Source organism: Miscanthus floridulus, chromosome 13 (assembly GCF_019320115.1).
Source record: "Miscanthus floridulus cultivar M001 chromosome 13, ASM1932011v1, whole genome shotgun sequence".
Taxonomy (NCBI): Eukaryota; Viridiplantae; Streptophyta; class Magnoliopsida; order Poales; family Poaceae; genus Miscanthus; species Miscanthus floridulus.
Genome location: NC_089592.1, coordinates 68,497,220 through 68,520,162, shown reverse-complemented (window position 1 = coordinate 68,520,162; position 22,943 = coordinate 68,497,220). Strand labels below are relative to the sequence as shown.

At 46.2% G+C, this 22,943-nt stretch overlaps 1 pseudogene; it reads right to left on the bottom strand.

Moving 5' to 3' along the window:
- Positions 1-16,783: 16,783 nt before the first annotated feature.
- On the bottom strand, positions 16,784-18,631 carry LOC136499963 (purple acid phosphatase 22-like; annotated as a pseudogene).
- Between the last annotated feature and the right edge of the window lie 4,312 nt (positions 18,632-22,943).

Genomic DNA, 22,943 nt, shown 5'->3' with positions numbered 1-22,943 from the left:
CACATAGCTTTCGCCATGGTAAGGTTAGTCACCACTCAACCCACTTCGTGGATCACATTGACAATCACTCATCACAAAACAAACACACAAGGGTACTTGTCAACCTTGTGTTCGCAATCTCCCCCTTGATGAGTGCATTGTCAACACCAATACATGAACAGCTTGAGCAAAAGAAAAAGAAAAAGAAGAGAAAAGAAAGAACTCACCCAAATGACCAAAAGCCAAATAAAAGCCAAGAACTGGGTCATTTGAAAGTGAGCAAAACTTGGTCCCCAAAGACATGGGCAACGGCTCGACGCAACCAAGTAAAACAAAACTAGCCCTCAAGAAGAGACAACGGGCTCAACGCCACTAGCAAAGCTCGAAAAGCCAAAAAACTGCTAGACCCTCCAGAAGAGCAAAGGCTCAACACATCTAGCAAAACACCTCAAATGCAAAACTGCTAGACCCTCCAGAAGAGGCAAAGGCTCAACACATTTAGCAAAACACCTCAAATGCAACTCCCCCTGAACAAGTGCAATCTCTCTCAAATGAATGCATATCGCTCAACTTTAGGTGAATCTCTCTCAAATGAATGCATATCTCTTAACTTTAGGTGACATTGTGAGTGTGGAAACTTCTCCCCCTTGTTGATATATGCACTTATCAAGCTAGAGCCCAAGAATTGCAACTCCCCCTCAAAACAAGCTAGGAATGCAGAAATGCGCGAATGCAGAAGCTTCAAGATTATAGCAAGTAGATTGAAAGAATGCTCTAGTGGATGTTGTCATGTATATATAGCAACACATACAAGTGCTAGCAAATGCTCAAGGTGACCAAATGAAATGAAATATGGCATTTAAGCAAGTTTGATCAAGTTTGAGCAATTTTAAAAGAGGGTTCACCACCAAAGGAGCACATAGCAAAAATAGACAGGAGATCGACCTTGTGCTACACATGTATGCAAAGTGAACTACCCCAAACAAAGTTCACACATCATGTCATGAGACAAACTTATGGTTTGATCAAATTTTAGACACCAATTGAAATTTATCAGAGTTATGCAGCGTATTACCAAAGTTTGTCAGACAAGTGTGTGCGGGAGGTTATCTGTGCCATCAAAACCTGACTTAGCGACCATGTCAAGCCTATGCCAAAGGCAATCAGAAGCTTAAGACAATGATCTCGGTATCCATTACAGAGCTCAAGTTCACCAATAAGTACAATTTGGAGCTGTCTTGATACTCTGACATAGGATAGTACAGACCCATCCCGATCTTTTCAAATCACAGAGTTTGATTTTCAAGTTTTAGCATAAATTCCAGTTTCTCAAGCAAGTGTGTAACTCAAAGTATGAGCCATAGCAACTAAGCATATACATGAAGCAAGAAAAAGATCTCAAAACACATTCTACACATGCTAGTGCCACAAGTAGTGGTGAACACATTTCATGTTTCAACAAGTTTTAATCAAGTTCACAGTTTGGAAAACAAGCTTGGCTCATAACATGCATCAATTGATCAAAAGGAGCCTAAGCCAAAAGCACATCATTGTGTATCCATAACATCCCCAACAAGAGCATAGTGTCAATCTAGCTACTATAAGGATGAAGCTCAGGATGCAATATGATACATGATGATATGATATGCAAGCATGATATAAAAACAAAGGCTAAACTTCAAAGAAAAGCAAAACTAGAATACAACAACCAAAGTTTCCCTCCTCTAAAAAGGGAAACAAACTCCAAGCTCCCCTCGCAAGCGAGCAAACTGGGCTTGGTCAAGTGGTTTGGTGAAGATACCTGCGAGCTAGTTTTGGGTATCAATGTGGTGCAGATCGATATCACCTTTCTCATAGTGGTCACGCAAGAAGTGAAAGCGAACTTCTATGTGCTTTGTCTTTGAGTGAAGGACTGGGTTTTTGGCTACACTTATGGCACTAGTGCTGTCACAAAACAAAGGCACTCGCCTAAACTCTAACCCAAAGTCTCTCAGAGTAGCTATCATCCAAAGCAATTGGGAACAACAAGCAGCAGCAGCAACATACTCAGTTTCTATGGTGGATTGGGTGACGCTAGACTGCTTGCGAGAAGACCAAGACACAAGAGAAGATCCAAGAAACTAACAAGTCCCCGAAGTGGACTTCCTCTCAACACGACAACCAGCATAATCCGCATCAGAATACCTGCAAAGAGAAAGAGAGGAGGAGGCTGAAAACCAAAGACCAAACTCGGGTGTGAAACGAAGGTACCTGAGGATCCGCTTGATGGCTTGACGATGAGACGTGCGCGGCGAAGACTGAAAGAGCGCGCACAAGCAGACTGCGAACTGGATGTCCGATCTCGTCACCATTAGATACAGCAGGGACCCGATCATGCTTTGGTATTTCTTCTGGTCCACGCCTTCTCCCTCCTTGTCCTCATCTAGGGCCGTCGTGGTTGACATAGGCGTCAAAAGAGGCTTGGCCTCACCCATATCAAATTTCTTGAGCACGTCCTTGGTGTACTTGCCTTGGTGCACAAACATCCCCTCACGAGTTTGCTTGATTTGCACCCCGAGGAAGAAAGTCAATTCACCCATTATGCTCATCTCAAATTCCCTGCTCATAGTATCTGAAAACTTGGCAACAAGAGCATGAGAAGAGCCACCAAAGATTATATCATCCACGTATATCTGAACCAAAAGGATATCTGTGCCTTACTTGAGGAGGAACAAAGTCTTATCTACGGAACCCATCCTAAAACCCTTATCAAGCAAGAAAGCTTTTAAACGCTCATACCAGGCTCTCGGGGCTTGTTTCAAACCATACAAGGCTTTGTGGAGTTTAAAAACATGGTTGGGGTACTTTGGATTTTCAAAGCCAGGGGGTTGCCTCACATAAACCTCTTCCTCTATGTAGCCATTCAAGAATGCACTCTTTACATCCATCTAATATAGCTTGAACCCTTTCGAAGCTACAAATGCTAAAAGAATCCTAATGGCTTCTAGACGAGCAACAGGAGCAAAGGTTTCTTCATAGTCTATTCCCTCTTTTTGGCAAAAACCCTGAGCCACTAATCTCGCCTTGTTTCTCACCACCACCCCATCCTCACTCTGCTTGTTCTTGTAAACCCACTTTGTACCTATGGGGTGGCACTCTGGTGGAGGTGGAACTAAAACCCACACTTGGTTCCGCTCAAAGTTCTCTAACTCCTCGTGCATAGCATTAACCCAATCGACATTAGATAGTGCGTGTCCAATATCTCGAGGCTCAAAAGAAGCTACGAAAGCAGAATGAGCGAAATGGGAAATATGATAAGACTTGGAACGCGTTACCCTTTCGTCGATGTCGCCGATCATGGTCTGAGGAGGATGGCGTCGCTGAATATGTCGAGGTGCACCCAAAGACGAAGTCACCTCCCCCTCATCCACAGCTGGGGCCTCCTCAGTCGATTGGGGAAGCGGCTCGCACGGACCCCATGAAGTAGAGGTGGAGGGCTTAGGGCCGTGAGCCGAAGTGGTCGAAGCTGGCTCGATCGGGGCAGCTGGTTGAGATGGCTTGGGATCATCCCAATCGATGTCATTGTCATCCTCAATGAAAATGTTGTCACCCATCTCTTCATCACCTGCACATTCAAAGACAGAAATAGAAGAGGGCATGGTTTCGTCGAAGGTGACTTCACAAGTCTCCACGACACGGTTAGTCTCAAGATTAAGCACACGGTACGCATGTGAATGAGAAGCGTAACCGAGGAATATACCGTCCGAAGATCTAGATTCAAACTTGTCAAGATTACCTTGCTTAAGAATGAAGCACCTGCAACCGAAGACTCAAAAATGACTCACCTTGGGTGGACGCCCAAACCGCAACTCGTAGGATGTCTTCTTTAAGAAAGCACGAAGAAAAATGCGGTTTGAAACATGGCAGGCGGTGTTGAAGGCTTCGGCCCAGTAACGCCTAGGAGTCTTATGCTCATCGAGCATCGTCCTGGCCATTTCAACCAAAGTCCGATTTTTTGCGCTCAACAACACCATTCTGCTGAGGGACATAGGGCGAAGAAAACTGATGTTCAAGACCCAAGGAAGCACAGAAGGTGTCAAACTAAGAGTTTTTGAACTCAGTGCCATTGTCACTGCGGATAGCTCGTATGGCATTCTTTGGTAACTCAGTTTGCAACCTCAAGATCAAGTCACGAGCATGAGAAAACGCTTCGTCCTTGCCCTCCATGAAAAACACCCAAGAATAGCGAGAAAAATCATCCATGATCATAAGAACGTACCACTTCCCTCCCTCTGACCGAACCCGAGCCGGACCAATAGTGTCCATATGGAGTAGCTCACCGGGTCTCGTGGTCATGACCTGAGTCACTGGAGGATGGGAAGCAGCCACCATCTTTCCGTGGCGACAGGGATGACATACCAGATCCTTCTCAAACTTAAGTTTGGGCAATCCTTGGATCATGTCAAGAGAACTCAACCTTACTAGGAGATCAAAGCTCAAGTGACCAAGTCTCCTATGCCACTTCCACAAATCAGAAGAAGATCCGGTAACCAAACAGCGAGAAGAACCGAAAGACTGAGAGAAACTAGCTCTGAAAACTCGACTAAAAGGAACGATCTGACAAACTAGATGTCCCTGAGAATTGAGCACACGAGAAAGTCCAGTCTTAAAGCACACCTCAAACCCATCTTGAAGGAGTTGCAAAACAGAGAGCAAATTGAAATGCAGGCTTGAAACCAAAGCAACGTCCTTCAAGATAAAAGACTCATTGACCTGAATGGTCCCACGAGACAACACCTTACCTTTGCTATTGTCCCCAAATGTGATGTACTCCTTGTATTGCATGAGGTCGAGGCTGGAGAACCATTTGGAACTTCCGGTCATGTGGCGCGAACAGCCGGAATCAACAAGCCACGTGTTCTCCAGGCCTCCGCTCTACATCAATAGAAAGACAGGGGGTGAGCAAATGGCACAACACTGGGGTTAGTGAAATGAGGAGAATACCAGTGTTGAGTCATTTGCCCTAGAAAAGTGTTAGGAAAAACACCATACATGCCATGTCCTATTGGAGAGAAGCGATCACCATGTGGGGGAAAATGTGGTCCGCTAGGAGTGTGGGACTGAAAGCCACCGTCACAAGGTCCAGAGTCATATAGATCATGACTTGGGCCACACCGGGCACGACCACCATGTGGTCTCGCCACCTGAGGCCTAGCACCTTGAGGCATTGCACCTCTAGGCCTAACACTGTGCCTCTGAACAGGCGGTACATGTACGCCATGGGGAGGACGGTACATGTTCCGGTTGTTCAACTCGTACTCACGCCGCTCATCTCTCTTCCTCCTAAAGCAAAACTCAGCCAAATGACCATCTCTATGGCAATAGTCACAGTGGTACCTCACCTCTCTCTTGGATGGTGGTTGACTCACTCTCTTGTGGATGTGGTTCACTCTCTGAGGCTTTTTGGCTTTAGGAAGGGGTGCACTAGAGATGTTGGGTAGAGTATCGAGTGAGTTCCGAAAGTGGTTTGGTTTGGGAACCCAAACTTGCTTGGATGGTGGAGCTTTTGGTGGTTCTTCAAACACACCATCTTTGATCATAGGCTTGGTAGACTCTGGTGGAGGGATCTTGATCAATTTGGGAGTGTTGGTGGGTTTCTCACTTGGGTTCAAACCACTATGTTCACCAACCTTGCCATAGACATGCTCACCCTTCCCACCTATAGCAAAGCCTACTCCCGATGAGTCAGTTCCCCGCCTGAACTGGCTCACCATTATGCCCAACTGAGGCTCACTACACGACACCCAGCTCAAGATGGACCGAAGTTGTGTGTTTTCTTCCTCGGTTCCCATCTTGTCATGTCTATAGGACTCAAGCTCCAACACCAAAGCTTCACATCGAACACATGTAGTGGTGGTGCTATCTGAGTTGGCCTTCTCAAACTCAGCAAGTTTGGCAACCTTCTCTACCAACTCAGATTGCAAGCCTGAGCAGGACTTGCATGCACCGAGCAACCCAGAACGAGACTTCAGCTCATCACATTCATCAAGCAAAATAGCATACTTGGATTGCAAGTCAGAGAGGTTAGACATGTGTATAGCGCACTAATCACACTCCTCCTCTGACACCACTACACCACTCTTGGCAAGCTCCAACTCCTTCAAAGCAACCTCTAGCTGGTCCTTAAACTCTTTTCTCTCGTGGGTAGCACGCTTAAGCAACTTATCTTGACTCATCAATGTATCATTCATAGTATCAAGCTCAAGCATAAAGTGAGTCAAGTGTGGGCGGTACCTCATTTTCGTCGTCGTCGACGTCGACGTCCTTTTTGAGCTTTGCTCCACCGTCAACCGCCATAGTGCAAAACCCACCACGGTTTGCACCGGCAACAAAGCAGAGACCGTTGAGCTTGTCCTCGCGCTTCTTCTCGGACTCATCGTCGGTCGAGGGAGAAGAAGAGTGATCATTGTCGGAGTCGTCGTCGAGGTCGCTGAGGGAGGCGAGGAAGGCACGTTCTTGAGCTTTGTCCTTCCTGCGGTACGCCTTTTTGATCGCCTCCTTGTCGAAGCCGCCCTTGGCCTTGTGCTTGCCGGAGGTGTAGTCGCGCTTATCCTTACGCTTGCTGGAGTCGTACTTGTTGGTGAAGGGCTTCTTCTTGGGGCAGTGCGCGACAAAGTGGTCCGGATCTCCACATCCATAGCATCCCTCCTTCGGGCCACCACTGCGTCGGCGGTTCAAACGGTTGTTGTGAAACTGAGAGAACCGACTGATGATGAGTGCCAACTCATCATCCCCAAGAGACTCCAGCTGCTCCTCTGTGACTGATATCAAGCACGACAAAGAGAAAGAAGCTTGTGAAGGGTTAGTCAATGAACTTGAACCACTACCTGAGACCAAAGCCATGGTTGGTGCAGAAGGATTCTTGAGCTTGGCTTGGGTTTGGTAGTCGATCTCTGTGGACTTGAGCTTGCTGAAAAGCTCGTCGATGGTGAGGGTGTCGTAGTTGGCCGACTCGATGATCGCCGACACCTTCACATCCCATACCTTTCGATCAAGGGCATAGAGAAGCTTGAGCGCCCTCTCATGATCACTATAAGGTAGGTTGGCCTTGTTCGCTTTCATTTTGTTGACGATAGTCTGAAAGCGGGAAAACATGGCATCGATGGACTCACCATCAAGCTGAGAGAAATTCTCGTACTCGCGCTTGTACGTCTCGTAGAGTCTGGTCTTGACCTGTGCGGTCCCCTCGTGATAGCTCTAAAGCCTCACCTAGATCTCTCGAGCTGTAGTACAATCGGAGACACGCTCGAACTCAGAAAGCGAAAGACATGAGAAAAGCACACTGCGAGCTTTGCTATTTGCGTTGTGCCGATCCTTGTGATCCTGGGTGGTACGGGCCGCAACAGGGAGCACAATGTAAGTAGCATCCTCACAAATTTCCTAGACGAGCCAATCAATCCCCTGGAGATGCGCAGACATACGGATCTTCCATTAAGGATAGTTGGACCCATCAAAGTGCGGTGGTTTGCCGGAACCACGCTCCATGTCGCCTTCGTGGATCACAGACCGATTAAGGTGGAATGATCCTTAACCGTCTCTGATACCAATTGAAGGATCGAAAACGACGACCAGAGGGGGAGAGGGGGGGGCGGTGAATGGGAGCCTCAAATTTCTTTCGAAATCTTCGACAACTGTCCCAATATTAATCCTCAAAAAGCATACACGATATACTTGATGACCACGACCCCAGAGAAGGGTGGATGCTCCCTTAGAACATAGCGGGTCACCATAAAGCAAACGGAACACAGATCGGAGCCCAAACGAGCAAAGAACAGCACTGCCCCTACAAATATCGGACACGTCCGGTATTATGTCGGACACGTCCGGTATTTTCGGACACGTCCGGTATGATCTCGGACACGTCAGGTATTTTCAGCAACAAGCTGACCAAAAGAGAAAAATCCAAAACTCCGTCAAACGGTGTCCATAAATCATGAAATTTTAACCATAGCTCTTTAGACACCAAGGGAAGATCTCCACCAAATTTCAGCTCAAAACTCCAAAGTGAGAAATAGCGGACACGTCCTAGATCATATCGGACGCGTCCGGTATGAGCGAGCAGTTTCTCGGGAAAAATCAAATCAAGCCATAACTTGATCAAATCAACTCCAAATGACTTGAAACTTTGCACAATGGTTCACAAGCGAGTAGAAAGGCAACCTCTAAAGGATCATGGCCCGAGACAAACTCTAGCTCCGTGAATCGAAGGAATTGAAGAATCCCCAAAAAATAGGTCAAGAACTAAAATTGCCCGGATCTACGATCTCGTGAGGAATTAGTGGATTTCCTTCGGTGGAAAGCTTCTACTCATGTCATTGATCGATCCAAGGCAACAAGAACGAACCAAAACCATCCCAAAACGAAGAAACGAGAGGGGAAACAAGAAGGGACAAAAGGGGCTCGTGAAGAACACCAAAATCACATCAAGAACACAACTAAATCATGAATCCCGGAGGGCATACGGTGGTTACGGCCACCGATTCCTTCAAAATTAAGTCACAATTTGAGTTGTGGACCTCTCTCATACATGGGAGCAAACTAGAGGAAGAAACCCTAAAGGAGAAAAATGAAAACTAGAGGAGGTAAGGGAGATGGGGGCTCCCTCATCCTATTTAACAGGGTTATTACACATTCCCAGTTTTGCCCCTGGATACAAATGAGTTGAACCGCTAAGCCCAAGGGCGTTGTTGTCCAATCCGGTGTACTCTTGATCCGACGGCCACCGTGTCTTCTCACCGGTAGCTTTGCCTCAACGTGAACTCTCCGATGCCGCCATGTGCCGTCCGTCCCTCCTCAGAACCTCCGCCCGGGTTTTGAGGCCCAAACCCATAAACCGTCCGCGGGTAGCGTACTCCATACGCGTTCCCCGCCATCCGACGCATGTCACCGCCGTCCTCGACCGGCCGGCCCGCCAAGTCCTCCTGAGCCTCGCTCGACTCACGCGTCCGCCGTCTTGATCCGGTCAACACCGTCACTCCATGTCTTCTTGCACTTGTCGATGTCCCAAGTGTCAGCCACCGCGGCTAGTCACCCGGCCTCTGGGTCCCTCGGTCCAAGCCTCACGTCCGTCCTTCACCGCTCCCAGTCTGTCGGCACGGCACGTCCTCCTTGACCTTCACATCGCCGTCGACCACCGCATCCGAGCTCCACACCTGCACAACACAAGCCAAAAGACATGTCGCACACATAGCTTTCGTCATGGTAAGGTTAGTCACCGCTCAACCCACTTTGTGGATCACATTGACAATCACTCATTATAAAACGAACACACAAGGGTACTTGTCAACCTTGTGTTCGCAGAAATTTTGAAGCACAAATGCATGGACTCATATGCAGAGTAGTTGGACAGAGCGATAACTGATCAAATCACATGTGCACCAGCGCAAGTGTGGCCGCCCGGCCGCTTTGTTTGCGTTTCTTTCCTCGGTTTCTCCGGCCACTTCCGCACTAGTACATGAAACAAAGCGCATTTTTCAGGCCATGTCTGAAACTCTGTCTGAACCCTGAATAAAAAGGCAGCTACAGATACAATTGTCACAAACTCTGAAAAGAGCTGCCTGCAAGTAGCCAAACAAACCATCACCAAATCACAGAATCAAACTATCAATAGCAGAGGAGCTAGCGTCTTTTATATTTCCTCAAACGACTGGACACAAAAGGAGGGAAGCCTCAACAAGTTACCTATATATATATATATATATATATATATATATATATATATATATATATATATATGCAAAATATGCTTTCAATGGACGATTTGGACGATATTATCTTCTGCAACTCCAATGCAAGAACACATGCACGCCATGCTGCAAAGTGCAGATGCACGTCACTCTCAGTGGACATCATCTCCTGCAGCAACTGCTTCCATCTCTTATTCATCAGTATTCTTATGGACTCTTTGGCCACATGGACCTGAATTTCATCCCGGCCGATTCTTGCCGTGCTGGCGGTATAATTGTATAAAGATGACGATAAAATCCACTGTGTTGTTCTGAAAAGATCTGACAAGTTGCCAATTGGCACTATCAGATTCAGACAGGATCAGACATGCGAGTGTTACTTATTGAGGTGCTGCCCCCCACTGTGTCGCTCTAAATCCATCAGTGACCAATTGTGTCGGAGCATGCCATCATGCTCCTATAAAAAAAAAAATCAGTAATGTAAGCATCAAGGTTAACGTATGTGATGACAGAGCTGTTACTATCAAATTAAGAGCAGGTCTCCTCAGCCGTGCTTTTCGGACTGCACCAGTTTTTAACCTGCTAGTGCAAGCTATAGTTGAGGCGTTGAGCAATGCAACGTGTTCACTACTGATCGGCACAAGAAAGGTTGAAAATGTGAATGCAGACTTTTGGGAGGATACAACACAACACTGTATACCATACATATTCAGATCAGGATGCCAGGTTTTCAGAACGATCAAATCCTCTGCTTTGCGTGAACAACAACAAAAAAAAAGATGCCAACTAAAGATTCCTCATTTGATACACGGCTATTCTGGAACTAGATAACTAGAAGAAGGTAGTAAACCCATGAAATTACTTCAGACAGATTCCAAGTTTAGCATCATATCTGACAAAGGTAAAGCATTATCAAGTGGCAAACCAATGAACCAACCGTGCTGCAATCTATACCAAGATGAGATATTAGGCACGTTGAGAATCTGACAAGGTGCCAATTGGTAAGCATTATCAGATAGGATCAGACACACAAGTGTCAATTATTGGCGTGCTGCCCCCACTGTGTGTCGCTCTGATTCCGTCAGCAGCTACCTTGCCGGAGAAAGATGCCACACCACAAAAAAGAATTAGCAATGCTATTAGAACTGAGGACAAGCTATTAAACTAGCACAAATCTCCTCGGCTGTATTCTCCGACCACAGACCAGTTTATTGAGCAATGCGATGTGGGAAGCCTCTGCTTGCAGCAGAGCTTCATGTATCGTAGTTTTAATTTCGCTAGTAGTGTTTCTTTCAGTTCTTAGTAGCTTAAGAGTAACCGAGAACATTTGCATTCATGTAATCGCCAAACATATGTATTCCGCTTTCTAATTCTCCTTAAATGAAAGGCAGCGCTCCTACCACTAATATTTTTTTTAAAAAAAACTACTAATTGGCACATGTAGACTTCATTGAGAATAGATCACTGCATATAGTAATATATCTGGAACTGGGAATGTTTTTTTTTTCCCCTTTGCGTACACAACTTCTAAAGAGAACTGAAATTTCCACCTTTTGGTTTAGGACTATTCAACATCATCTGACAACGCACGCATTATCAAGCACTGCCAAAATGTTACATGAGCTCCTGATGGATACAAAAGTGACTTTTACTATCACCAGGCATGCAACATGGCAACTGCAACCACAACTACACATGCTACCATCGACATGCACTGAAGTTTTCGGTACTGTTCTGGAGCTAAATTTGTGTAATTGTGTGCAGAAACTAGTGACGCACTGCAGGTTTTCAGCTGGCTTCTTCTGTATATACACACTAACCTGGATATCAGTTCTAGCAGATGGTACAAACAAAATTCCTTTTCGATTTCCATCTGGTTGGGTTAACTGTTTTCATTAGATCTTCGGAACTCGCTATTAAGGCCACTGAACCAGAAGAGGTGCTTTCTCTGCTTCCTCATCAGGCTGGTCTGAAACATTTCGCCAAAAAAAAAGGCTGGTCTGAAACAGCAACCTCGGAGCATTTGCCCCCTGCTTCCTGGATTAAGCGTCCAAGCAAAGCACAAGGGGATTGCCTGTAAGGTATTTAGCATTAGAGGAACTCTATGTTCAGATATCATGTTGTAAAACCATATGTACCTTCCAAAGCCGCTGACGACCTAAAGATGACGGCCATCAAGACCTTGGTGGCGCAGGGGAACCAGGCCAAGCGCAAGAACTCGAAGAGGAGCAAGATCGCTCCATCACCAATTGGAGAGATGGAGGCCCAGGTGGTCCGAGGGACATGCGTCCAGGGAGCAAGCGTTTCAGCGGTTTTTTACTTTTCTAATGTTAGGCAGAAAACAATTGAACCTGAATTTGAACTCAGTCGGGTCTGTATCTTTAAATGGGCCAGCAATTAGGCCCTGCGACATCAGCGGTGCTTTGTACCGGGCAGAATGCCCAGCACCGACGTCCGTGAAGCTCGCCAAGCTCTCCTCGAGGCAACGCATTTGTGAAAAAACCAAGTCTCCTGGGACTTCTCAGCTTTGTATCAGGCCCTTGCACCAAGCAATGTAGTCCGCAGGTCGATGTTTTCCATGAGTCTACTATTAGTTGTGTGCCTCTGATCCATGTCGCAAAAAGATTGTAAAGTGTTGTGTTGGAATGTTCGTGGGCTTAATGCGGCAGCTAGGAGAGCAAGTGTACGGAACACAGTTCGTTCATCCGGCGCAACGATAGTATGTCTGCAAGAGACTAAAATAGCACACTGGACATCTAAACTCGTGGCAGAATAATTTTGCAAAGAACTTTGCTACGTTACCAGCCCTTGGCACAAGAGGAGGCATCCTTATAGCGGCAACAGTGAACCATTTCGACATGCATAACATCCACAACACCGATCACACAGTGTCCACAACAATCACTATGAAAGCAGACAACAAATCTTGGACACTCACATGCGCCTATGGCCCTCAGGATGACCACGATAAGCTTCTATTTCTAGAGGAACTGAAGAGCTTAAAAGGACAAGTTCTCACGGAATGGCTCATAGTTGGTGATTTTAACCTTATATATAAGGCAGAGGACAAAAGTAACAATAGGCTCAATAGAAACTTGATGAACCGTTTCAAGCAGGCAATTGACGAGATCCAATTAATGGAAATCGACCTCCGTGGACGGCGTTTCACCTGGAGCAACGAACAAGATCACCCAACGTTCACAAGGATAGACAGGTTCTTCGGCACACCAGAATGGCATCTTCTCTTCCCAAATCTTGACTTGCAAGCCTTGCCAACCATGGGCTCAGATCACTGCCCATTATTTTTGACAGGCGACGTAGAGAGACAAAATTATGTGGGCTTTCGCTTTGAATCTTATTGGGTGAACATACCAGGTTTCTTAGAAACTATACAACAAGTCTGGAGCCAGCCAGTGCATACTCAAGACGCCATACTACGTATGCATGTCAAACTCATTCGTGCAGCAAAGGCACTTAAATTGTGGAAGAGACATAACCTGGGCAATCTAGCCCTTCGACTGGCAATAGCCAACGAGGTGCTGCGCTTCTTGGATGCAGCTCAGGAACAAAGAGCTCTTACAACAGAGGAATTAGAATTTCGACGATATCTAAAAGCGAAATCGGTGGGCTTAGCTGGGGTTCAGAGAGCCCCTGCAAGGAAACACTCCCGGCTCGCATGGATACGTAAAGGAGACGCATGCACACGCATGTTTATGCTGCATGCTAACAACAGAAGAAGAAAGCTACACATCCCGTCCTTAACCACCGTAAATGGAACAACGACCAACAACCACCAGCAAAAAGAAGAAATAATATACGATCACTTCGTAAACCTATTGGGCAAAACACAAGAGAGATCCCTCAGCCTAAACTGGACAAATCTCGGATATCAACCACATGACCTGACCGACCTGGAAGCACCATTTGAGGCGGAAGAAATAAAAAAGGTCGTCATGCACTTACCAGCGGAAAAATCACCCGGCCCGGACGGATTTATTGGTCTATTCTATAAGAAGTGTTGGGACGTGATCGGAGAGGATCTGATGCAAGCTCTTCATGCCTTCCACTCCCTTAGGACCAGGCGCATGGAACTGATTAACGAGGCCAATATCATTTTGCTGCCAAAGAAAGAAGGAGCGACCATGGTTACAGATTTCCGGCCCATGAGTCTCATTAACAGTCTAGCCAAGATCATAACAAAGGTGCTATCAGGTAGATTGGCTCTGAGATTGAATGAACTAGTTTCCGGATGTCAGAACGCCTTCATAAAAAAAAAGATGCATTCTCGACAACTTCGTCTATGTACAGAGTGTGATCAAGGCCTTGCACAAATCAAAGAGACCGGCACTCTTTATAAAACTCGATATCTTAAAAGCTTTCGACTCACTTAGTTGGGTATTTCTCATCGAAGCATTACAGGACCTAGGTTTCGGCCAAAGATGGAGAGATTGGATCACAACACTATTAGCCACCTCATCATCCAAGGTGCTACTTAACGGGACACATGGGAAAAAATTCAAGCATGCTAGAGGCCTCCGTCAAGGAGATCCACTGTCACCCATGTTGTTCATCCTCGCCATTGACCCACTCCATAAACTGGTGGAACTGGCAGCCGGCAACAACATCATAAGACTAATCCTCCCCAGAGCGGCAAAGCTACGATGCTCCCTCTATGCAGACGGCGCAGCCATTTTCGCAAATCCGGACAGAGAAGAACTACAACGTATCGGACATTTGTTACAGATCTTTGGAGAATGTTCAGGACTCAAGATAAATATGACTAAAACGGAAATATTCCCTATCCAGTGTACCAACGAAACCATCTCAGAAGCTCTACAGGACTTCCCGGGGAAGATTTCATCCTTCCCTGGAAAATATTTGGGTTTGCCTCTCCACACGCGCAAACTCAGAAGGGTGGACGTCCAACCATTAATTGACAAGATCGGTGGAAGGCTTCCTGGATGGAAAGGTAAAATGTTATCGTCGGCCGGGAGAGAAACACTGGTGAAGAGTGTGTTAACATCACAACCAATATATCACCTCAGAGTTTTCCCTGCTCAAAAATGCCTGATCAATCAGATTGATCGCCTGCGTCGCAGTTTCCTTTGGAAAGGAGAGGAACCAGAAAAGGTCAACGGAGGACACTGCTTAATTAGATGGCCAACAGTGTGCACGCCTAAGGACGTGGGAGGGCTTGGGATTCTCGACCTGGAGAGACTTGCGAGGGCTCTAAGAATGCGATGGTGCTGGTTCCAGTGGAAGTATAGCGAGAGACCTTGGGTAGGACTTGATATCCCGTGCGATAAGAATGACAAAGACCTGTTCTATGCGTCAACGGTAGTAATGGTGGGCTATGGAAAGAAAGCAAACTTCTGGCATTCGGCATGGGTGAATGGAAAGTCCCCAAGAAACTTGGCACCACTTTTGTTCCAACGATCTAAAAGGAAAAACTTCTCTGTACAACGGCCCCTACAAGATAACTACTGGATAGCGCAGGTTTACCCACTCGTGACGGGGGAGGAAATCAGAGAGTATGTGCAGCTGTTTGAGGAAATAAATATGCAACAGCGTGACCCTAATGCCGAGGACGAAATATCATGGAGATGGACGAAGGACGGGGAGTATACCACAAAGAGTGCATACCGCATACAATTCCAAGGCCAACTGAAGAAGTTGAATATTACTCCAATATGGAAAGCTATAGCTGAACCAAAATGCCGGATCTTTGCCTGGCTTCTCCTGCATAGAAAAAACTTAACGGCAGAGAACTTGGAAAAGCGGGGTGGCCTAATGACCCTCAGTGCAAGCTATGCAATTCTGACCTGAAGACACCCACACACCTGTGCAAGGACTGCACTTACACAACGGCAGTCTGGGACCGGCTGCAGGGATGGTTTTCTGTTAACCACTTAACCCCAGGCAACACATCGCTTTCGATCCACAAGTGGTGGAAGAAATGCAGGAGCATGATCGACAAACGGAACAAAACTTTTTTTTGACGGCCTCATCATATATTTCTGGTGGAACATTTGGAAAGAGCGCAACAGACGAGTTTTTAATCATGAAACCAAACCGGTGGACGGCGTCGCGTTCTCTATCAAAGAAGACATCCAACAGTTCCAGTTGGCCAATAAAACTCAGGAAGCCCCCGCGGTTGAGCCAACTTAGTGACAGTTTTCTTCTTTTGAAGTGGGTTTTTTTTTCTCTGTTTCGAGTGGATCTCCCTCTTGGGAGTTATGTTTAGTTGGTGAAGTGAGAGCCTTGTACATAGAGTTGTTTTTTGTTTTGTTTTTCTGTCTTGTTTGGTTTTACCTCTTCTAATAAAAATTCGGCAAAGCTTTTGCCGTCCGTTTAAAAAAAAACCATATGTACACTTGACTGTGATTTTCTGTCACACTGCAATGGAGAAAAGTTCTAACCAAGAAGAAACCAGCCACAAGGAAACTAAATCCTCTGCAACTGAAGGGGGCTTCGGGTGAAATGAAGTAAGCTGAAAGACAGGTATGCAAAAGGATAAGACCAGAATACACTCAATATTTATTAGCTTTACAAAAAATAAAGATAATAAATATACACATCATGTGAAAATCGATATAAACACCTATTTATTGATCTTGGCAAAACTTGGTGTTATCCATACGGGAATTGGCCAATTGCAACCAGGGCTGTGGAGAGACTATCTCAATCACACTCCTATCCTCCAAATTATACATTCCAACATCTCGACGATAATATTGGCCATCATCATCCATCAGCGAATATTCATCGTCATCATCGGTGAGATAAACATGGTTGTGCAGTAGTCTAGGGTGATTGTTTGGGGGCAGACAGCACGAATAGTTATGCCCAATGAACAAAGCATCATCCTTCAAGGTGTCAATATACAAAATATCTTTCTTGTCAAAGTCAACCTCGTTGAACATTTCAATATCAGTTGTGCGCGTTTCTACTGAATCTTCAATTGGGCAACTCGTGACCCTCCAAATTTGAAGCATATCGCCAGACGAGGTCCGAGCAATATACATGTGTATGTGCTGGTGTATACGGCGATGTATCCTTGAAAATTACATGGCGTGTGGCACAAGAACCATCAATGGTGTAGCGATGAATCCCTCTTCTTCCTTGATGCTTCCTACTACAGCTCATCTATGTGACGACCGGCGGTGGTGGTTGTTGCTAGGCTCGGTTTTGCAGCGGCCAGGCTCTCGAGCTAGACCTCGTCGCGGACGGTGGTGTACTCGTCGTCGTTGCGGTGCCACGTCCAGACGGCGCTGTCTCGTTGACGATCCTCAGCCGGCCGTGCCCAAAACTCGCCTCCCGGAACACCGACAGGATGTGGTCCTCGATGAACCTAATTCAGCGCAAAATCAAGCATCAGAAATTCAGAATCATGCGTTCCAGATGCATCGATCGATGATTCGAGATGCTGTCACGCTGGCAGTAGTCTCATAGTACCTGGCAGTAGTCACGCCGCGTAGGACCCCAGCATCACGACGTGCGCGGCGCCGCCCGCCGCGTCGAAGGAGTAGTAGAGGTTGGAGCGCGAGCCGCTCTCCTCGTGCGGCATCCGCCACCGCGCGTTGTAGGCGGCGAACGGCGCCAACTCCACGACGGGGAGGGTCTCCATCTCGTGGTTGCCCTCCGTCACCATCCACGGCCGCGCGCTCGCCAGCGGCTTGCACCAGGCGCCCGAACGAGTCCCACAGCGGCTGCTGCGTGTCCGCGTACGAGAAGGTCGCTGGGGAGCAGGAGCATGTCGTAGTCGCCGCCGCCGATCTGCGACAGCGTCGACGCCGTCCACCCCGTCTGACCGAGGTCACCTGCGTCGTTACATTGTTACATTGCGACACACATGTCCGTCACGTCTCGGCAGACACTCCCGGACGTTTCCATCATACGGTTTTTCCGTATTTTTTTCCAGTATACGTTTAATGAGTTTCCCATGTACTCGGCATGTAACATGGAACGACAAAGTTAATTCTTTTTTTTTCTTGTTTCTGTGTCATGGATATGAATTGAAACGGAATTCAATTTGGAAGAGATGCAACGAACAACTGACCGATGACGACAAACTCGATGGGCACAGAGTGGCCGGCGGAGTCCGGAAGCTGAACTCGTCGCCGGCCCTGCCGCACCGGTAGTAGTACGTCGTGACGGGCTCCAGCGGGCCGATGGTGACGTGGTGGATGGCGCCGGACTTGTAGAAGAAGTAGTGGTACGTGGTGTGGTTGCCCGTCGCCGACGCCGTGTGCTTGCCCGGGAATGTCCCGTACTCCACCACGGACGGCGCGTTCCGGTCGTCGGTGACCCATGAGATACGCATGTTGTTCGCCCCTACAACTGAGATGTGTACCTGAAATAGAGACAAGGACTTGAATTTTTTCAAGCATCAGAGAACTCTGAAGAATCTGTCTGGCTAAATTGAGTTCCGAGATTTGCCAGCCAAAACTAGTGCCAGGTGAAACAACACAGAGTGCCAAAATTCTTGCAAACTAAAAATCAAATGCAAATTTGAAGCACGCACCTGCTGAGGATGGGACGCCGGCTTGTCGTGCGCCATCAGCACGAGCGGGCTCGGTGGCGGCCGGACGTACTCATCGGCGTGGGCGCGGAAGAACATCAGCGACGCGAGGCCCTGCACGAGCATCCTCCACGAGTGCGCCATGGCCCCGACCAGCAGGTCGCCGCAGAAGGTGCCCGTGCAGCTCCGCCCGAGCGCTGCCTGGTTCATGTACCGGAGGCACGGCGCGTTCACCAGCGAGAAGGCGACCTTGGCGACGGCGAGGAGGCTTTTAACCGGGGCGCGCGGCCACCGCGACGAGGTACAGGACGCGGATCAGCGCGGCGGCCACGCGGGCTATCTTGCACATGAGCAGAATGTTACGTAACGAGCTCGCCGCCGTCCCCGTCGCCATCGCCATCGCCATCGCCCAGCCTGACGAGGCCACCTGGTACGTGTGTAGAAGCACACATGATTGCGCGTCAACATATAGATTGCAAATGGATTGATAAGTGCAAGCTGCTTCGTCTTGGTGATGTTATTTTGTAGGCGGATGCGCGTACCTGGTGTGTGCCACGGGGAACGGCGGCTGCCGGAGGAGTTGCCGGAGATGATGAGGAGGCCGTGTGTGGCGGTGGGGAAGAAGGAAGGGGGTAGGCAGGTTGAGGCCAACATTGCTGCAGTGCATACGTTTCATCGTTGGCAGTTGGCTCCTTTTGAGCCTCTATGTGGCAGCAAGTTAATTATCTGGCTGGTAGCTGAGAGTAACACGTTAGCAAGTTAATTATCATGGTAGAGGATCAAACAGAGTTGAATCTGAGAGAAACAAAATTGAACATGAACTATACAATAGATTGAGATATTCATAAGAAACTTAAAGGAAAGTAAGTAATTGCAACCCAATTTTTTTGGAACAACTGATGAAGTGAACATTTGGAAAATAAAAAGGCTTACAACTCTTTTATCTGAGCCTTTTATCTTTATATTACAAAAATAGTGTTCATGGATATCTGAATAAACGAGAATCTGGCATGTCAAAGCAAAATTGGTCTATAGTAATTAGATTCTAGAACACATCTCCCGACTACATATTATCTGTCAACTAAAGATGCAAATTTATTTGACCAAACATGATTCAGTTCATCAGTAAGCATAATTGCAACACGATAACTACAGCCACCTAAACCATTTGTCAGAAAATCAAACACCTACTTGAAAATGTAGTTCTCGGTGTAAATACAAGTTCTGCAAATTTGCTAGTTCCTTAGTTTATGTTCTCGACATTATTGCAATGCTCATTCAACATGCCAAAAAGCTGGGCAACTTGACAATGTTAGTAACCCTACGTTATTTTTGCTCGTGGATTAGAAATTAACCATGAGGTAGAAACCATGAAAAGTTGTTTTGTAATTAGAACCCAAAATCAATCTGTAGTAACAGATGAGAACAAGGAAATAATCTCTCAAGTATGGGGATCCATGCTTATAAGTTAATTAATCTCAGTCACAGTCGATTTATACAAGACTATGGTGGGAAGGGAAAAACACTCAATTCTGAATTTCACCTCCCTGCCTGAACTTTCTGTTAATCCCTTGTAAGGGAATCTTATTAGCTGTTCCATTTGGACAACAAATTGGTCCATTCCATAGGTATAAACAGTGTGACTAGCTGAGAAAAATCTAAGACTTGTAACAGGACGTTTACATGCTAGGAAACAAAAGATTCCGAATGATTTCATCAACTAGAAATGCACAGTAATAAAATGAGTGGCCTGACACCCAGTTTCCAAATTGAAGAAAAGACCAGGAAGCAAAAAGGATGATGTCCTCAAAGCATCAATTCAAATAACTAAAAAAGTGTTGAAAAGGAAGCAGCAGTTGCCTGCACCTATCTTGCCATTTTTATAAAATTCGGAGTGATCCAAATAGGAGGGGGCCAATTTAGCCAGAAACTATGTCAGTGACAGTGTCGTTCTCATCGTTGTAAACCCTAACATCTGTCACACCCTGAAATTTTCAAATTTCAGGATGTGAATAAAAGGAATAATTAAACAATGATTTTCTCATAATTTTAAAAATTTTCCCAACATTTATTTTTCTTTACAGGAAATTTAGTATAGGAAAATAATTGTTTGCTTTTCTAAATTAAATAATGATCTTCTGTGTTTGTGCATTCATGCCGATGCATAGTTTTGTTTGTGTTGAATTCAAAATTGTGTTGAATTCAAATTTGAATTTGCTTGATCAAAATTCTTTTTCCTCCTTTTCCTTCCTTTTTGGGGCTGCATTCCTCCTACTCCTTCCTTTGTTTCCCTCGCTTGGGCCACATTCTTCCCTTCCGCACCTTGCAGCCCAGCAGCACCAGCGCAGGCGGCCTGTTTTCCCCTTCCGGCCCAGCAGCTCGCCACCAGGCCCAGACCGCACCGGCCCAGCTCCTTTCCCCTCCTCTCTTCAGCCCGGCAGCAGCCAGTAGCAAAAGCCGGCCCAGCTCCACACCTCCTCTCTTCCAGTCGCTGACAGCGGGTCCCGCTTGTCATCCCGCACCTCCGTCCGCGCCGCTCGCCGCACGCTTCCGCAACCGCCGGCCGCCACTTCCGCCACTCCCCCACGTCGCGCAACGGCTCCGGCGCCGCCTCCGGGCTCTCCGCGAGCACGCGCCGCCCGAGCCTATCCCCCTCGGCCTATAAATACCCCCCCTTCGTCACAGCTTTCCCCCACACCGAGCCCCAGTTTCTCTCTCCCGCCGCTGCCTCCCGTCGCCAACAAGCTGCGCCCTGCTGCTCCGCCCCGCCGTTCGCCCGCCTACCTCGCGTCGCGCCGCCGCGGCTGGGAAGTCGTCCGTCGCGTGAAGATCCGAGCCGACCGCCGCCGGCCAAATCCAGGTCGAAATCCGGCCGTCTCCGTGAGCCCGCCGCCGGTGAGCCGCCCCTGCAGACTCCCCTCGACCCCCTCTCCCTTGCGCCCCCACCAGAGCTCCCCGTCGGGAGGAAGAAGATGGCCTGGCAGCTTTGCGATTAGGCCCCTGAGAAACTCTTTAATCTTTAGATTTGCTTTTGTTTCTTGAGCCTTTAGTAGAAAACTCCCTGGAAAGTTAGTGACCACAACCTAGTCCAAACCCAGCTCTTTTGCAGATCTAACCCCGAAGATCCATCTATTCGCAGTGACTATTCTCTGAGTCTAAGGAATCTTCTCAGCTAACCCTCCAAGTCTACGGTTCATTACGTTTAGACCCTTACCACCTTGTTTAATCCATTCATTCTATGTTTTAGCTCCGTTTAACCTCGTTCAAGTTGCGTTAGATTCATAATAATATAAATTATACGTTAGTGGTAATGTTTTCCCTCATGCATGTTTTTGAAAAATAAATTTGATATTAAATTGATTAATGCATGATAAAACACGTTTCTTTTCTAAATAAAATGAGAGAATTCCTTATTTGACACTAGGAAAATGAGTCGTTCCTTTCTTGGCCCTGAAATTTTCTTCGTTCCCTATTTGACACTCACTTCAACTTTCATTCCTAATTTGATACTGCCGTCAAATCCGTTAGCTAACGGTGTTAACTGGCCGTTAAAAAGACGTTTTTGCCCCTATAAAAAAAGCGGCGAAGCAAATTTGAGAGGAAAAAAAAACCTGCGCCTTTTTTTTGTAGCTAGGCGCATGCATCAGAGGCGGACGCAGGTTTTTTTTCCGCTCAAATTTGCTTCGCCGTTTTTTTTCTAGGGGCAAAAACGTCTTTTTAACGGTCAGTTAACACCGTTAGCTAACGGATTTGACGGCAGTGTCAAATTAGGAACGAAAGTTAAAGTGAGTGTCAAATAGGGAACGAAGAAAATTTCAGGGCCAAGAAAGGAACGACTCATTTTCCCAGTGTCAAATAAGGAATTCTCTCAAATAAAATCTACTCAGAGTTATACACCGCTTTTCATAATAAACATCAATTTGATTAATGCCTACTTCATATCCTTTCTAAATAAAAGCCAATTAGGTTATACACCGTTTTTTCATAAACTAAAGTTGATTTGATTAACGCTTGTCTAAATAATTTTTCTAATTAAAAGCTAATCAGAGACATACCTCGGCATTTCATAAATTAAATTCAATTTGATTAATGATTATTCAATTTGCCTTCTAAATAAAAGCTACATGGGTTATATCTCGAATTTTCATAAATTAAATGTTAATTTGGTTAATATAAATACAAATGTGTTTTTAATATAATCTGCTTAGTTGAACTTGAAATATAAAGTTATAAGCTTAGATGCTTTTACAAGCTTCGTCTAAACTCAAATGTTAATTTACATAAATTGTACTTAAATATTTATAAATAAAACTGGACTAAGCTTTACATCATCTTTTCTGATGTAAATGCAAATATGACTTGATTAATTCTAACTAAGGATATTTCTCTAAAATATCTTTACATTGTTTTTCTCAACTAAAATAAATGCAGCATGTAGCTCTTGTCTTTTCTTTTATAATTCAAATCTCTCGATAGCTTTATCTTTTCAACCATAGTTCTATTTTAAGCGTTTTTTGCGTTTGCGTAATCGTAAAATCGAGCCCTATCCTTTAGTTCGCTCTTTTGAAGCCTTTCTTTTGTTTTGGTGTATTGTTCTTAGTTGTACTTGTTTGTTGCTTGTGTGTGAAAGGATCAAGATGCCCAAGATGGGGTGAATTGGGCTAATTCTAAATTGAATTGGGCTAATTCTAAATTTTTCTGCAATAATCAAATCCTAT